Here is a 19,134-nt window from a genome sequence, read left to right as displayed (position 1 = left end):
CTCTCTCTCTCTCTCTCTCTCTCTCTCTCTCTCTCTCTTCTCTCTCTCCCTCCCCCTCCCTCTCTCTCTCCTCCCTCCTCCTCCCTCCCTCCTCCTCTCTCTCTCCTCCCCCTCCCCTCCTCTCTCTCTCTCTCTCTCTCTCTTCTTCCTGTTACAATCCCATACCTACCACATTCGCGCGCTCTCTTTCTTCCGTTGCAGTCCTATACTTATCTACCGTTTTCCTCATGCTCTCTCGTTGCAATCCCATATCTATCATATTATTCGCGCTCTCTCTTCTTCCCCCATTATATTCTTCCCTTCATTGTCTTTTCTTCTCGATTTTATTAAGGTGGGTATTCATTTAATGATTTTTAAATGTAATAATAAATGTAATAATTTTTTAGTTGTAATGAGCGCCTTATCAATTAATATTCAGAATATGATGAAGGAATGGTGAAAAGGTAGGGACAAAGGAATAAATAATTTTAAACATAGAGTAATATTTATTAATATTTATTTTTTAATATTCACATTTTTTTTTGTATAACGTATGGAATACAATTTGATCTAAAGCGTATGCAATTCATATTCTATAAGGGAACTTTTATCACAAATATTGTGCAATATATTTACAGCATCACGTTTATTAGTAACACATTCTTAAAAAAGTAGTGTTCGTAAAAAAGAACTGATGCAGTCGTCACTGTTCTTCGTTTTTTCTGTCCGATAAAAAAGTATTATATTAATATTTAAATATAATATTTTAAATACAATATTTTAAATACAATAAAATGAGATCACCATCCTACATTTCCTTGTCGACTTCATGGACGAAATCCAAATAAATAAATGGAGGTTAAATATATCGAAAGGAATCCAATTTAAATTATCTTTTGGATACTCCTCTCAGAACTCGTCGAGTACCTATTAAAAAGTCTTGCTAACACTTCGCCGATGATCTATATTAATAAATCCTTGTATCTTTATATCCCGCTGAACTCCTAATAAAAAAATAAATATATATCATTAATTAAAAAAATTACATTTATATAAAAAAATATACATAAAAGTGCAGTTTTACTCACCAGAGGCACTATTTGTTTCCCTAATTAATTTTTTAGGTGTAGCCAGGTTGACAAGCTCATTGTCAACCATTAGCATATAAAATTAAAAAAGAATCATTAAAAAAATTACACTAAAAGAAAAAAATCAATCAATCACTGAAAAAAAAATCACACATATATATCTAAGATTCACTCCTTGAACCGGGTATTCATATATAATTTTCAATGTTTCTTGCAAGTTTTTCACAATATAATTACACAGTAATTTTTTGAAGCTAGTGCTGCAGCGATAGAATACTGCTGACATATTGACATACTGACTAAGGGTTGCACGAGAAAATGTAGATATAGCAAAAAAATTATACGTGACTTACGTGACTTAAGTGCATTGGAAGACATGTTTTATTGCATTGACTCAACATTTGCTTATCCATATTCGAAAGATTTTTTAGTTGAAATAGTTTGCTCTGGATATCTGATATTTTTCGAAAAGAATTCTTAGCATTGCCTCTTAGTCAAAAGTATATGAAAAAAGTACCACATCCAAAAGACACAACGAAAAATGTAAACATTTTTGCAAGATATCATTTACAGAAAAAAATAAATCCATGTTAAAATTATATATCTCAAAAAAGGTAAAAAAACTAATTTTTAATAGTATAAGACAAATGGCGAAGCGTGACACGCGCTTTCTTATTCGCTAACTTGAATACTTATCGTACTATCGAATAGCTATTATATTATTAATTGAGCCTTAATTACTGGAAAAGAGAAAAGAAATTAAAACATATTTAAAAAAAAAATCTCCTTATTTTTTTCAAATTGATACAATTTTTTTTGACGTGACCCCACCAGTTATTTTAAATACCTTTTGTAACACATAATTTTTAGCATTTTTCCACATCGCATAGTATTAGTAATATCTAGATTATTTTTCAATAATATCTAGATTATTATTCAAAGATTCTATATCTTCGTAATCAACGTCCAATGATCATGTCGTCACTATAGAGTATATTAGTCAACTATTCAGGTTTTTGATGTCCTTTAACGTATATGAGAACCTTATTGTCGTCACTCTCTTTCACACCGATTATTATAATCAGACGTTTCGCCATATTGTATGGGACCATTCTGTCTTCCCATTGCAATCCATGGTGATAAGCTCAATCAGGAAGCACAAGACTTTATGGATCTTGTCAAGATGTTCTATGGCATGTAAAAATGTAATGAGAAAGAATGGCTCCTTTTCTCAGCACTGCTTCTTCCTTCACAACAAATAATGACAAATCCATGCAGATCCATAAATAAAAAAACCATTGGTCACAGCGAACTTTTTGAGACTGTGCTCAATCAGGAAAAAATCTTGATTTTTATTCCTTATATCGAAATGAGAGGGGAGAGTACTCTTTCGCGTAAATGATAATTTACGTAATCTTGTACTACGTTGGACATTGAGCTGTATTCGATCACGCGATCGTGTATGATAAGGCAATAGCCGATTGTATTCGTGGATGCATTCTCTTTGAATTCAAATTCTAATCGTACATCCACAATGTCACTCTTAACGGACTCATTTTGTCGCAAGCAGTCAAGATTATTGGAGTAAAACCTCTCAAAAAAGAGTTTAATTGGAATGATAGTTTATTTCTTTCACGAGGGATTTGATAGTAAGACGTATGGAAACATAAATACATATATAAAACAACGGTTCTATGTTTGTCAAAGTCTAGATTCAGATCATCGTACAGATAAAATACAGAGTTTAGATAAAGTTTCACATTGGTTAATTTACAGGTGTCGAAGTAAGTTTACGTGCTGTCATGATATTTTTTTTTATCAGTCTATAGACCAAAAATAACGTAGTTTTTCCAGCTGAGTCGCAGTCTTGATAGCCTAGGAATGTTTCATTGTACATGGGCTAAAAAGTCCCGGGATTTTTAATGAAAACAAGCGTTTTTTGGGCAAAGTTATATTTATTCTTCAACATAGTTGCCTTCGAGGGCGATACACTTAGTATAGCGATTTTCCAACATTTCGATGCTCTTTCTGTAGTACGAAACGTCCAAGCCTTCGAAATACGCTTCGGTTTCCGCGATGACTTCCTCATTCGATGAATCTCTTTCCCTGAAGCCACCGCTTGAGGTTTGGGAACAGATAATAGTCGCTGAGGGCCAAGTCTGGAGAATACAGTCAGTGAGCAACCAATTCGAATCATAATTGGTCCAATTTGTCCATCATCAACGCGCTGCTGTTTTTAGTCGACAGCAAAATGCGGCACCCATCGCACCGATAGCTTTTTCATCTCCAAAACATCGTGTAAAATGTATCCCGCCCGTTCTTTTGAGATGCCCATGGCCTCAGCTAACTCGCGCAACATCACTTTACGATCACTCAAAACGATTCGATGCACTTGCTTTACGATTTCCGCATTCGTAACATCTTTTGGCTTTTCAGAGCGAGATGCGTCTTTGGTGTTTGATCCATTTTAAATTCACTAAATCACCGATAAACTGTTGTTCTCGACGGAGCAGATGTGGGATAACATTTCTGCAATCATTTCAATGATTGTTCAGAAGTTTTTCTCATCAAAAAACAATGTTTGATCAAGATGCGATATTCCTGTTTTTCCATTTTTTTTACGAAAGCGAAAGTAGCGCCACTTAAACGACTACTGTAACTTGTAAACGAAATGTCATGAAACTTCATACATAAACTAATGAATCTCTCAACAGATGAATCTCTCGAAATGAATCATGTTCATTTTCTAGTGGCGCCATTGAAAAATCCCGGGACTTTTCAGCCCATGTAGTATTCGGCAATAGAGGATACTCGTACAGTTCTCAAAAACGGAAACTCATACTTAAATATTCACTTTCCAAGGCTCGTAGCCTGGATAATTTATTAATTTCAACGTAAGGCATTTGTCACTGTATTTTGAACAATTCAAGGATCTGTCGCTGGATTTCCCACTATATAATTATTATCATTGCGCGTTCGTATCAAAATCAATTCATGACGAGCGTTAATTATCACACGTTTGTAATCTTCGCAAAAGCCCAATATACAATAATAATATTGAGCGGCACACAAAAATTAAAGTATCCATCGTCTGTCATTAGATTTTTCACGGTATCACTAGAATCGATAAATCCCGCATTATGTAAATTATATGCAATTTTATTAGAAAACGTCGCATAATCTTCATAAAACTAGTCATTCCAACGTTTCTGCAATAGTCAATCTCCACCGTTGAGTTCATATCGAATTTCATCGAATATGAATGCTATGCAATTACACTTAAGCTTTGATCGGTTTTGTACATTTTCTTTCTTTGAAGTCAATCTATTTTTGACGTAGAAAATGCTTTCACATGGTAATGTGTATAAATCTTGCTGTTATATATGGGTATCCTTATCTCGTCGCTATGTCCAAATGACGTGTTGACGTACTGATTGTACGTGTGAAATTCAAATTTGACGATGCGATCATCAAAGATCGATTCGTCTCCAATATTCAAGATATCAGTCATCTCAGATATTTCGTACGACAAGGCTAATGATTGCAAAAATTTAACGTTTGACGCAGTAAGTTTTTTCTACTGAATAATCAAATGTTTTTGACATGTCATCACTGTTGCTTCTCTAACCAAAAATATGTCTTTTTTACTTTCAGAACAAGCATCTCATGTTATCATTGTCGTATCACTTTATCGATGTCGCCTCTGATATGCAATCTAATGGTGATCTCCTCTCCGTGAAAATCGAGCAATCGGTCATCTTGATCCACAATGCGAAGGCGTCAGATCCGTAATGGTCTGTACGATGATTAGAAAATAAATGATCTGCGTAAGTCTTTCGTATCTTCTGGCGACACGCAAAAACTCATGTATCGCGTGCACACATTTGCCGTTACTGTATATACTCACAGTAACGTTGCATTCAAAACGAATGATTTTACGCTGATGATATTTATTCGATTTATCCGTTCATCTGATTTATGTCACTGTCGTGGTTCCAATATTCGATTCGAAAATCCTAACAGCGATCCAATTCATGTTTTGAAGTTTGGTGAAATTTACTCGATAAGCGCATTTGATCTTGCTCTTCATTATATTAGCTCTTTATTATTATTAGCGCGAATAATCAATGGATATTCTTCATCCTCTTTGCGAATCGTTTTTTCTCTCGCAATATTGTTGGCACGAGATTGTAAAATTGCACGTCTTAGGCTTGCACTTGTTTATGTCACGTATTTCATATAATTCTTCCGGAATGACAATTATCTTGTCGTCTTCATCAAAGTAAAATTTATTATCAATTTACATATGGTAAGTTTCAAAGTCTATCAGACCGAGCTCGTAATCGTCATCGCTCAAATTTACGGATGGAAAGTAGCAGGTCACGAGAACGCTACTCTTACAGTAAGCGTAAATGTCAGTGACATGTCTGAATGAATATTGAGTTGAAAAAGTGCAATTTCAATTCTTAAATTAATCGTCAACCGTCTGTAAAAACTGCAGACAGTTGTCCACAATTTACTTTATTACTTTAATCGTAACATTGATAACATTATACATTATACTTGATTTGCGTTACGTTCAAATATCACACCAATTCCTTTGATGGTCGAAGATTACCGAAACTGTTTAAGTAAACAGCACGTTTTCCTTGCTTCGCGTACGCCATCCAATAAGTAGGGTCCATCCAGGTCCCTCGGCATCCAAATTTTCGATTTGCTTTCGTTTCGTTATACTTCCCCCCCATTGATAAGATAATACGCATAAAAATAATAGTTATAATAGGGGAATTTTAACTCAAGTCCTCTGAGAGAGGTGCGGGGTGCGGAGAGTACTCATGGGCACGGGGGAGAAGGTGCGAGTACGTAGACGCGCGGATGGAGGGAGAAAGTGCGGAATGGTCCCAGATCCGCATCACTGTTTACATAAACATAGGACGATTGATTACGTAAACATGATGAGATTCTATGCGTTCCTTATTTTTTTCGTCACTCTCCCCTGCTACCTACCGTCGCCCGCCGCTCACCATCCTTCGTCGCCCTAAAATTCTTCCCAAAAATGTGTAGGTAACAAGAGGTAACAAGCTCACATGTTAGAGAGAGATAGAGCGCGATTATGTCGAAGCGCGCAACGTAATATCGAAGAAAAAAGGGAAGAAGTGAATCAATAGAATAAAAGTTCCTTTTCTTTTTATAACGCAATTTTTTCAATGTTTTTTAGTGCGTCGAGGCAAAGGAGTAAAAAGGTACATATATAATGATGTGAACGAAAATTTTTTTATTCACATTATTACACTGATTATTTCTCATTTTTTATTACATTTTTTTTTTCGGCAACGTTCGAATGTGGTCGATGACTTGAGCTAGCAGCGATGCAAAAAGCTTTCTGGAAAAAGAGAACAAAAAAATTTTTTGACCACTATTCGCTTTTTCAACAAAGAATAAAATGCATTAGCATTAGTCATTCTAAATGCGATACTTTATAGCTTCATTTTGGATGGCATTGATAATGTTGATGATGAGGAATACATTGGCGATTTTGATATTTTTTCATTAGAACATTCCCAATATCTCGCTTTTTCCCTCGATGGACTTGGCGGATCTGACAAGGGACCTCTTGCATTCGATTTTCGATGTATATTTTTTTATTCATGTCTTATCGCTCGTAGTTTATCGAAGTTTACGATTGAATGAAAAAAGCTATTATATATACACTGTTTATGTACACTGTCGGATAGATGACATGTAGTGACGCATTAAGAGAAGCGCTGATGTTTCGGCTGCTAAACTAAACATAACTCTTCTACAGTAAAGTGAAAGTAGAACTCCAGTGAAAAGTATGAAATCACACTGCGTTCCCACAGCCCTCAAAATCCTTCGAAGAAGTGTCAATAACGATTTTTTCTGGGAAGAAATCGATGGAAAGTCGCGACGCGTTAAGAGAAGCTTTAGTGCTGTTTATATAAACATACCAATAAGATGTGAAAAATATAAATTAGAATCGCTCGCGATGTTGCCTTGTCTACTTTTAGAAAGAAAGTGTGGCCTAATAGACAAAGGGACAAAGAAGTCACAAATGATATATATATATATATAATGGGTTATAAGCGCTCAGTTCCAGTTGGTGTCCTGGAAGACGAACGAATCAGTCACAGTAAGAATAATGGAAAAAATATGGTTAATAACCATCGTGCGAACGTTGAGAATATAGCTAACGTAGACGAGTGTATTAGAAACGTGGATTCAGAAAGTTCGCGAATATTAAAAATGAAGTGTTCGAAGTGTTCGAAGAAATGAAAGTAGATTTTGAAGAAATAATGGACCAAGATTCCGACAAAGAGGTTATCTGACAAGCGATTTGAGTGAGCACGAACACGCAGAGAAATTTGTGCCGACTCCAGAAATCTGTACATTGAACGACCGTACTAAACATTGCATGATCCAGTGCTACTATACAACGGGTGGTGTTTTAACTGTATGTGCAACATGCATGATCCATTTGAGTGACACTGATGTTGTGGGAATGTATCTTGTAAGGAAGCACGATATATTGATGCGCTAAGCGGTCGGTTTTGCATGAATTGCAGAGTGCCAATGTATACACTATGTATATTTTCGTGCAATAAGTGCACTTGAAAGAACTATTGTGAACAGTATTGTGAGCGAGATGCTACTGAAAAATATGTAGAAGATTGTAATGTAGATGATGTGCTGTATGTTCTCGCATAAATGTTCTCGATAGTCCGCAAAAAAGAAACATAGATGTACGAATATCGCTGATGCAATTTCTAGAGAATTAGAAATACTTAGTGAGAAATATGAAATAGTTATCAGAGAGCCCGTTTCTGAGTGGTCTCGCGCGACAAAAAGTACCCACGGTTACGAGACAAATGTTACGAAAATGATGAATATGAAAAGAGATATTGGTGAAATAGAAATGTCAATGTAATAAAGAATGATTATTATTGGCCGAAGAAAATTGTAAATAAGAGCCAAAGTTGGTGCATACGCATTCCCACGGATACTGAAAAGTGCACTGAAAACTGCTGATTATTGACAATATATGCATGGAGTTTCGTGATGGCGATAAAAATCTTGTGCTAAAACAATAGATGATCAATGCTTTGAGTATGAACAGTGCACTTTCGCAAACAAACATAATGAAAAAGTGTTAGAATGTTATGTTCTAGGTATGTCGCGGTGCTGCAATGTGTGCGAACGAGTCACGTACAAGTGCTCCGTGGAAGAATGTGACATGATCTAAAGACTATAAAAAAAAAGATGGAAAATCATGAGCGAGTGGAACGCCAATTGCTGGAGCAGTGTGGCTAGGCTACTCTGATGGAGTTGGTAGCATGGCTGCAACGATACAACAAGCGGCATCGAGCGGTTCGAAGAACTTTGTCGTGCAAAGCGTCTGTGTCTCGCCGTTGAACACAAACAATCCGTAGTGGCGAGAATGGCGAGCACGCGAGTCGCGACGAAAGATCTCTCGTCTGCGATGGCGAGAGATCGATGTTGCGTTTGAAAGTCGTATATTGACGGGCGCCATGGTCAATGTGGATTACATTGAGTCGCGGCGGTTTTTGGAGAGAAATAATGCTCGAGCGTGTGCAAGACGCTATAGAAAGACACGATAAAAGTGAACATCGCGTTCAACAAATTTGCGACGAACAATAAACGTGATATTAAGAGAATAAACACTAAGAACATTGAGATATACTGATACGTCGATTTGCGCAAGTGGTACAAGCAGCATGTCATTGAGTCCACGTTGACATCACTCGAAGAGTTCCGTGACAGCGGGTAAGCATTGTCGCAAATTCTCAACTTGTGTGAATAAGTACAATCCAAGCGCGCAGGATGTCATATCAAAGTGGTATCACGAGAAATAATAATGAAACGAGCGATGATCAGTACGTTCGATGGATAATGCATGCTTCGCGAGGTCGCTGGTAGCCGCTCTGTACCCGGCTGAAAAAAATACGGATCGGGAATCGTATCCTGCGCGCATTGGATTGTTCTTATTCACATTCATTACCAAGTTGAGGATTTGCGACAATGCTCACCCGCTGTCACGGAACTCTTTGAGTGATGTCACGTTATATGACAGTGTTGAATCTCACGAACATTGAATTTCCAATGACTTTATAAGACATTTCCAGATTTGAACATTTGAATGACTTGTCGATTAACGTGTATAATATCAAGAATAAACAAGTCCTTTCTTTAGCTCATTAGTGGCAAGAAGGAGAAGTGTCAACGTGCTATACATGCAAGATTCACGTGATGATGGATGTGTCGGACATTTTACGTGGATAAAAAATCTATCGTTTCGTGAGATTGCAAATTACTAGGAATAAGAACAAAAAATTTTTCTGCGATCGATAACACATGAAAAAATTATAATTTTCCGTCTTACTAATAAAATAATGGTAATAATTATAATTTTTTGTTTTTTTTTCAGATTACACTACTTCAGTACGAACGAAAAATTGCAGTCGCACGCAATGGAGAGAAAATGAATGACTGCGCTATCTGACTGTCGAGCGTGAACGACAAATAGTTCAAATTTGGGAACCACTGCAATAAGGAGCACGGCCCATTCATCGCCTGCGCTAACTTGGAGTGCGTTCTATGGAAGATACGTTGTCGTATACGTATCAACAGTATGTGATATTTAATATACGGGATACTACGTATGATGTTCGTGACAACACATTATCATTATATCGGTTTATATCGTTATATTCCGTCTCGAAGAAGACAATATAGCATGGCTCGCGCGACAACTCCAAGACTTGGCGCATCGTGTAAAAAATATTGTGTCCGCCAACGTGCCTATGGAAACGTTATCGAAAGCAATGGGAGGCGTATCGTAGCGCGACGTGGTGTCACATTGCGTCGAACGACATGCGGGTTCACGATCGTTGTCATCTCACTGGTAGATACTGTAGTCCAGCACATTGAATTGTAACTTAAATTATAAAAATTCATCATATGTTCCGATCGTTTTTCACAATTCATCGAGTTATGACGCGCACTTTATAATTAAAGAAATTGATATCGCGACGGACATGTAGATGTGTTATCGATAACTAAAGAAAAATATATTTCGTTTCACTAAACATGTTAAAGATATCGCCGAGAGAACAGACTCGCGAAAATGCATAAAATTACGGTCCATTGATTCATTTAAATTTCTCAATACAAGCTTCGATAAATTGGTGTCGTTTCTAAGTAGAGACAAATTAAAAATACGTTCCAAATTTTCAACACTATCGGATGAAGAATTTGAATTGACTCGTAAAGGTGTCTTTCCGTACGAACGTTGACTGCGTCGAAAAATTGCAAGACACGCGCTTACCACAGCGCGAATCATTTTACAGTTCGTTAACAGGTGATACAGAGAGCAATTATGCTCACACCGCGGATTCTCCATCCAAAACGAACGCTCGGCGAGTACAGTGATCTGTACTCAACGTCTTGTTATTGGCCCACATTTTCGAAAATTTTCGCGGAAATTGTGTCACGAGTTATGGTCTCGATCTCGCGCATTATTACACCTTGTCTTTCATATGGGATATGATGTTAAAATATACGCGCGTAAAGTTTGAGTTACATCAACATCGATATGATCATGTTCATCGAGTGCGATATACGCGGCGGCCTCCCCCCAGTCAATATTCAGGCAGATATGCTCAGGCTAATAACAAGTACATGCGTTCGTATGATCCGTTAGAACCATCATCGTACTTGATGACGACGTTAATAATTTATATGGGTGATGTGTCAACCATTGCCAAACGCCGAATTTCGATGGGTTGCAAACGCTGTGAACTTTGACGTGAGAGCGATCGCTCCAGATTCGCCACCGGTTACATTCTCGAAGTCAATCTCGAATATCCGCAGCATCTACACGATCAACATACTGATCCTTTCTGTCCGACGCGTGATAAGCCTCCCGACAAGCGCGAGACTAAACTTCTAGCGACGTAGTAATAAATAGCATTTACGTCATCCATCGCAATGTCTCACATCACGGTCTTCGTATAATAAAGATTCATCGAGTACTACAATTTGCTCAATCCACCTGGCTTCGCGAGCCAGTATATTGACCTTAATACACAGTTTAGAACTTGCGCTAAAAATGATTTCGAGAAAAATTTATACAAATTAATGAACAATGAGATATTCGGTATGGAGAATGTGCGCAAACATGTCAACGCAAAATTATTAACAAAATGGAACGGAATGGAGACAATGATCACAAAATCAAATTTCTACAGCTGTAGCATCTTTGTGAAAAATTTTATCGCCGTCAAATTGCACAAACTCGAAGTGAAGTTCAACAAACCGAGAGTCGGAACGTCTCGTTCGCTTCTTCTTCTTCCTCTTATTCCTCTTCCTCCTTTCTCTCACGTTTAGGGACAAACATTGCATCTTCGTCGCGCGATTTTCTTTATCGTGTGCACGCCGAGACTCGATAAGAGATTTAAAATGTCTGTTCAACGCGATTCCCTCCTCGATTCTACCGGTCTTCAGAACGCAATATTTCTTGCGGATCGACTCGCTCATTTTCTCGATCTCCCTCGCAATTTTTTCACGCTCGCGCACATCTGCCATGTTCGTCTCTGGCTAAGTATCAGCAATGATTGGTTACGTTACACTATCGCGAATTCGTTAAATCCTTTTCTGTTTCGTCCATTTGTGAGCGCACTATTTTTGTCTATTGTTACGAATCGATATTTTTGTTACCAAATCGCGGCACAAAATTCGTCACGAAATGTCGGTATTTACATGATCGTTGTTTCAAGTTAGTACCGTCCTGTTTGAACAGGATCAAAAATCGCGTTGTCGTATGTGTATCAGATGTTTAGGTACATCCTCACGTACATCTTACAGAGATAGAAGCAGTCGACGTTCGCGACGACCTATCGAAAAGTATTGTCTCATCGCATCCTACTTGTCGCATGCCACATCAAAAATAAAAATATGATTTGAATGCGCCACGCTCAATGATTGTCGCTTGTTGGAGAACGTAAAGTAATCAATTTCATCGATAGATATAAACAAATTTCCGAGATATCAATATTTTGGCTGTTGCAATGATTTCGAATAGACGTACACGTTCTCGAAACGTACGCTGTTCAGGCTATCAAATAAGCTTATGAGAACGTTGGTTTTACCTCAATTCGATGGGTCGCAAATGATCGCACGTATAATCGGCAGCATTTCGTGCTTGCGCTTCTTCGCGCTGCCTCTCATCATTCGCGATTTTGCACCGCAGTTCGTAAGCATATCGTCAGCGATTGCAGCAAATTTCATGTTCATATTATGGGTTGTGCGATCTCGAACGACTATTTAAAGGCGCGCGAATCTACGAGTCGCGCAGTAGCAAAATGTATCTCGCGCTGTGTCATCTTTCTGATATTCGAGACTTGAGCGTTGAGCAGTTGCAATATATACCGAAGATAGAGACGTACTTTTACGCGTGTACGATGACTACATCGAACACATCTGGGATAAGCTTTTCAAGTGAAGGAAGAGGTTCGGAGGTTCGAACCTATCATCGCTGCGGCGAACACTACAATCAGCGGACGCACATTGACGGTTCCGCACCTAAGATAAAGGACTGTAGCGAATATTAGCGTCGGGTAGTCTGTTGAATCGATAAACGCATTTCCTTTCGAGTTACATATTCCGGGTTACCAGTTTTCTGGCCCGGGCATTCGGCTTACGAAATAATTAGACCAGAAGTGACGCGGACATAAATTCGCTGAACGCGGCATGCCGAGAACGACATTGCATATTCGCATAATAATAATTTCACGGATAGACACGCAGATAAGGCTAGCCAAAAAGGAGCGAAAATACATCGTGTTACCGCAAGCGATTCGATTTTGAGCGAGAGAGATGTCGCTATTGCCATCTGGGCAGCCAATAAAAGCCAAGATCAAGATGGGCATCAAAATCAAAGAACAAGACGACGAAGAAAAAGGTGATAAAAAAGCGGATATTTCCGGCGACAACAAACAAGACGGTACGTTACCATTTCCGCCAATGTTGGGCGCGCTATTTCATTGGCAGAGCGACCAGCGTGGCGGAAGCGGTAAACGACAGCAAAGCTTCGCGAAGTCAGCTCGAAAAACTGCAACATCACAATCGCGGGAACAAGGCCGCGGACTCCATCTCGCTCTATTCAAATATGGACGCAGACTGTATCTTAGGCCGTACAAACGCGAACAGAGCGTAGCTGCAAAGAAAAAAAACACCAAAGAGAAGATAAAAATGTCGTCTGGCGCAATGTGTAATTGAATGAGCTCGCGAGACGTATCATACTTAAGAGGTACTTAAGAGGTACTTTAACGTAACATATTACTTATGAGTGGCGCGCGCCGAAACGAAAGCGCTATTGTGAATCTGGACGATGCGACGGGCCTGATACTCACTGAATAACGTACGCAAAGAGGAACAACCGCGTTGTGTACTTTGACAGTTTCGATAATCTTCGACAGCTCAAGTGCAAGCTGATGCAATATTTTGGAAACAGTGCTACGATAGAGTACAATCGCACGTCCTGTCAGACGTACGATCAGAGCTTTTGCGGACAGATATGTCTGCGGTTTCTACACACGCGTGAATTTAAACACGCAGAAAGACGATGGGACCGGGAGGAGAGTATGATATATGAGAAGAAGGTGATTTCTTCCTGGCAGAACTCTTCGGCTATACGAGCCTGATCCGCAGCCAGAAGATTGGAATTGTAAGTTTGATAAAATTTTATGGATAAAATTTAAAGGAATACTTATATATTTTATATATTTTATTATTTATATATTTTATATATTTCGTAATATATATTTTAATTTTACGTTATACAATATTTTTATATATTGTTATATATTTTTTTTTATATTATTATTTTTTCATCTTACAGAAGGCTGCGGCGACGACGGCGGCGGCGGCGATCGCGACGATGGCGGCAGTGGCGGCGCAAAATTGATATCCGGGGATATGTAATTCGAATGGAAGTGCGTTTATTGCGTGATTTAAAAAGCTGCAGTCTTTTGTTGTAATTGACATTTGCAGCAATTTTTTGCAGCATTTTTATAAATGGTGCCATCGATATACGGTCGATAACAAGGCAAATTATAATGTTTTTAGCACCGACGTTGACTGAACTTCTGAATCAGCTTTTATACTAGCTCAGATAATCTGTTCCACAGTTGATCTGTGTGTAATTTTTAAACTTTTGTAACAAAATAATTTTCAGTATATATTTTAACTTTTTGACGGTTAAACTATGTATCAGTTGTCCGACACAATAAGAAACATTTTCAACTGAGCAATTTCGCTCTACGTGCTTTTATAAATAGGTTCGCTCTCAGTGCAATTTTTTTCAATTTATATCAGTATCGTGGAGGGGATGAAGATATGAGTTTCGTGCTAATCGCAAACAATCGAAGTAATTAATGTTGACAACAAAATACAGACTGAAAAAGAAATGTGCAAGCATAGAAACATGTTGCCGATTTCTATACGTGGTATTATCTACGGTCCATCAAACTGCGACAAAATAAACGTGCTGATAAGTTGTAATAGCCAAAATATCGATACTTGAAGAATTTATTAGCCCCGATTGAAGAAATTATTACTTTATTATATACATTCTTCAATAATGTCATTTTACCGAACGAGGTTCCAAATTCTATTTTTATCTTTGACGACGTGACATGCGAGAGCACATAAGCAAGACGCGATTAGAGAATACTTTGCGATGGGTCGACACGCGGACGTCGACTCTGTCTATCTCTGTCAGACGTATGAAAAGATACCAAAGCATTTTATACGTGATAATACAAATTTATTGATCCTGTTCAAATAGGATGATACCATTCTGAAATATGTATACAATGACCATGTAAATACAAACATGTCTTACGAGGATTTCTGTAAACTATGTCGCTGTTAGTAGCAAAAGTATGGATTTGTAGTGATAGACAAAGACAGTGCAGCTCACAAATGGACGATACAGAAAAGGATTTAATGATATATGATGAATATGCGATATTGTAACGTGGTTAGTCGTTATCGATATGCAACGTTCCCTCTCGAATTCAATATGGAGTTGAAGGAGCTGAAGGATCATGAGAGGATAGCGAAGCAGATTGCGAAAGCCAGTGATTCAATTCGTAAAAGTATTGCGCTTTGAAAATCGATAAAATAAACGAAGACATAGCGCTGGAGAGACACTTTCAACCTATCGTCGAACATCTGAAATAGATTGTCGAATATACCGTTGGCAAGGAATTTCAGCCGATTAAGAAAGAAAATATTGCAAAGCATAATTATTAAGAAATGAAAATCAAAAAATAACGAAGCTAATGAAGATGATGCTGATGATGGTTTTTGGATGGATAAAGCATAGCTTCAATTAACATCATCGTCTAAAAAGCAACGCACAATCAATTGTCGGGTTAGATTCATTTAATTCACATCTCGCAAATTATCGAACATTTACATTCTCCCTTAATCGAAAATATTTATGAAACGCCCAATGAATCACTTGAAACGTTAGTTAAACAGTCTTTACAAACACAACAAGTTTGTGAAGAGTTGCATGATCAATTGGAGCCACTGAGACAAAAATATGTAAACATTCTTCTTGGTGGCAACAGAGAAAAGAAGATCGATCATGTTTATGGCGTATATCTCAACGAAAACAGCAGACTCGGTGATAAACAGTTCGATTTAGATATGAGTGATTTCATAGATGGAATGAAGTACGATACAAAGGTATTGGATTGTATGAATTAATTTTCAAAAGAATTCCTGACGACACTATTTACATAGAGAATGATAAACTAGGATATAAAAATATATTACTGGCAACGAATGCTCATAGGCGCAGTCATAAAACGGATAATCTAATAACTATCGGTATGCGACCAATCGATATGACTCCCAACAAACTTCTAAACACGGCGTAAAGATCATCACACTCCCGCGATTCAAAGTGGATGACGGTACACATGAGCAAATTCAAGACGAGAGAAAGTTAATTGGACCATGAAGATGTTTAGAATCGTCAAAGTACAGAAAAAACTAATCCCGTATTTGGAAGATTATCGCAGAAAACCGATCGCTGGAAGATTCTACGAGTATGAATTATATCGCGTCGCTAATCCCGCTATATATGGTGTCTAGTTGAAAAAATATTGCGTAAAAAAGGGAATGATGTTTATGTGAAATGGCTGGGATAATTCGCACAATTCATGGATACACAAGGGCAATGTGTTATAAATGTATTTCTACGAATTATATATCAGTATATATTTATTATAATATGCAAACATGTAACTGAGATTTTTTTAATTAAAAAAATACATAATATAAACATAAAAAAAAGTTTTTTATTACAAATACATAAGTAAAAATAAAAAATGAGATTCATTTTACTTATTTCTCTTTTTTGTTATACAGTAATATTTTATAATGTCCCCATAGCAGTGTGTCTGTAGAATCTGACACAATATATCGCTTCTCATCGTATGGACTTAGAGCAATTTTCGTTTCTGATATCGTACATACTTCATGCAATTTCGATCTTATGCATGATTATCTGTATTTCATTTTGATTTCGTTATTTAGATATCGCATGTAATCATCAAATGTTATCGATCTATATCATTTTGATTGCTTTTGCTTTCTTCATATCTTTCTTCCTATCGACAAAGCTTACATTTTTGCTCTAAGCCCGACGAATTCGGTTATGATCGTGCCGTTGTTTTCATCTTTCATTAAATCCGGAACTTTTTTATTAGCTAAAATACAATACGCATTGTCGACTGTATAGCAGTTGCTAGTATCGAATCAGTTGATATCACGTTAATATCGTAAATATTGTCGTACTCGATGTAATAAATGAGACTATTAGTGTACATAACTTTACAATTTTCGCGATGCCATATACTCGTGGCAAAATTTGTACAAACATATCTTAGATATCGAGGATACACATATCCATATCAGTTTGTCGAATTTTACCTCAAGTTTACGCATTTCTATTGCGACTAGATTCTTGGAAAAAACGCTTCTACTATGAAAGTTTGGTTTTGCGATCATTGCCTCCATACCGTATCTCCCGTCCCAATGTTACAAATCGCATGTCAACGAAATTGTGCACGTTTTCTATGGTTTTATCAAATACAGCATTATTCATTGATTTATATCAATTTTTTTCAAACTCATTGTTGCAAGAGTTCTAAAATTCGTATTAAATTCGATATATTCGCAAAGCCGGAGATTGCGAATTGCAATACGCGATAAATTTTTACGATTTTGAGATCGTGACGAGTACATTGTTGTAGATTACGATAATGAATTATGTAACGCTTCTTATCGTACAATGTAGCTTCTTCTCTTGTTTATCGAGTGAATTTCTCGCACATCGAACAGAATAGTAGGTCTGTGTGAGCGTTGTGAAGATGTTGCATATCCTCAACATCTCTAAATCTACCTCGAGAACGTAACTCGTAGATGAATTTGTCACGATGATCGTAACATCAAAATTTTCTACATCGTCGATCCATCGAAAATCGGCGTATGATAATGATTGATACATTGCCTAACCGTACAAGTTGTTAACGTCAAAGTATATAAGGTACGTCGATGGCTTCGATGGATCGCACGATTGCATGTACTTATTGTTAGCCCGTGCATATCTGCTTGAACATTAGTTCAGACCTCCACATATACCGCGTTTATCTCATGAACATGACCATGTCGATGTCCATAAGAAATTCGAATTTTATACGTATATGTTTTAATATCACATTCCATATAAAATCCAGTAGTGTATAATAATACGCGGAGTCGAGCCTGTAACTCCCGATGCAACTGTTATGGAAATTTTCGAAAACATCGGCTAACAACAAAACTGTCTTTAAATACAGATCATTATATTCATCGAGAATTCGAATGGAGAACCGCTGCCATAGTTGATGGCGTGCGCATAATCGTTCTCGGATATGGTCAGCGAGCTATAAAATAATTCGCGGATTAAGTAACTCGGTAACTTCCTCTAACTTTTCGACACAGTCAATGTACTCGAATGGAAATATGCCTTTGCGTATGAGAAAACTGAAATCCTCCGCGCTAAGGTTGAAAAATTCTGATCGTGTAATTTTCAATTTAGCTTTATCGAGATACGACGCCAATTTTTCCAAACTGAGAAATTTATAAGAATCAATAAAACATAAATTTATGCATTTTTTCTTATTATTTGTGTCATCGACAATGTTTTGTGAAAGAATATATTTTTCTTTATAAGAAGTATCTACTCATCCTTTATACAAGATAGCTATATCCTTGATAATAAAATGCGCGTCGTATTCCGATAAATTATAAAAAACTATGGGAATGCATGAATCTCTGTAATTCAAGTTACAATTTGTGAATGCGCGAGACCTCTGTATCGTCCAATCAAGTGGCAATGACTCGCGTGTCATCCGGTGCAATCGTTTTTCACACACAGTGGCAGTGCGTAGCGTTGTTAAAATTTATTATATCATCTCGCGTAAAATCTGCCGTGAGAACATTAGTGGACAAGATAGTCTTTATTTTATATGCTAAGTTTTTAAGTTCGGCGAACCACGCAACGCAATCGTTACCGCGACGAAACTTATATATACACAACGAATCGTCATACGAACAGGACATAATATGCTAAACTAAATACCCGAATGCTGGTACATATAGCTGGATATTTCGATATTCCTCTCCGTCTTCTCCAGGATGCATTCCAAGTCGGCGTAGACTATGAACGGGATATGTTCTTTTCTAATGTAATTTCCGGAGCTGAATCACTTGTCGTCTTCATTTGGTAACCTAAATGGCACATTTAGTTTTTCGCAGACTATTGCGTGGATCTCCAGTTCTGCATTCAAACTAAAATAGTGTAAATATCTAAAAAAAAAACGTATAATTTATTATTTTCTGAAAGAACTTTTTTATTATAAAATTTTAACGTAATTTTAATTTTATATATATATATATATATATATAT

General features: G+C 37.2%; 1 protein-coding gene and 1 pseudogene across 1 annotated transcript in view; one reads left to right on the top strand and one right to left on the bottom strand.

The window, feature by feature from the left end:
• Positions 1-19,134, bottom strand: part of LOC105620622 (facilitated trehalose transporter Tret1-like) — a 120,833-nt gene that overhangs the window by 8,890 nt on the left and 92,809 nt on the right. The window lies entirely within an intron of this gene.
• Positions 10,699-11,063, top strand: LOC105620569 (annotated as a pseudogene).

The sequence above is a fragment of the Atta cephalotes genome (assembly GCF_000143395.1).
Source record: "Atta cephalotes unplaced genomic scaffold scaffold00027, whole genome shotgun sequence".
Taxonomy (NCBI): Eukaryota; Metazoa; Arthropoda; class Insecta; order Hymenoptera; family Formicidae; genus Atta; species Atta cephalotes.
This window is presented reverse-complemented; position numbering and strand designations above follow the sequence as displayed.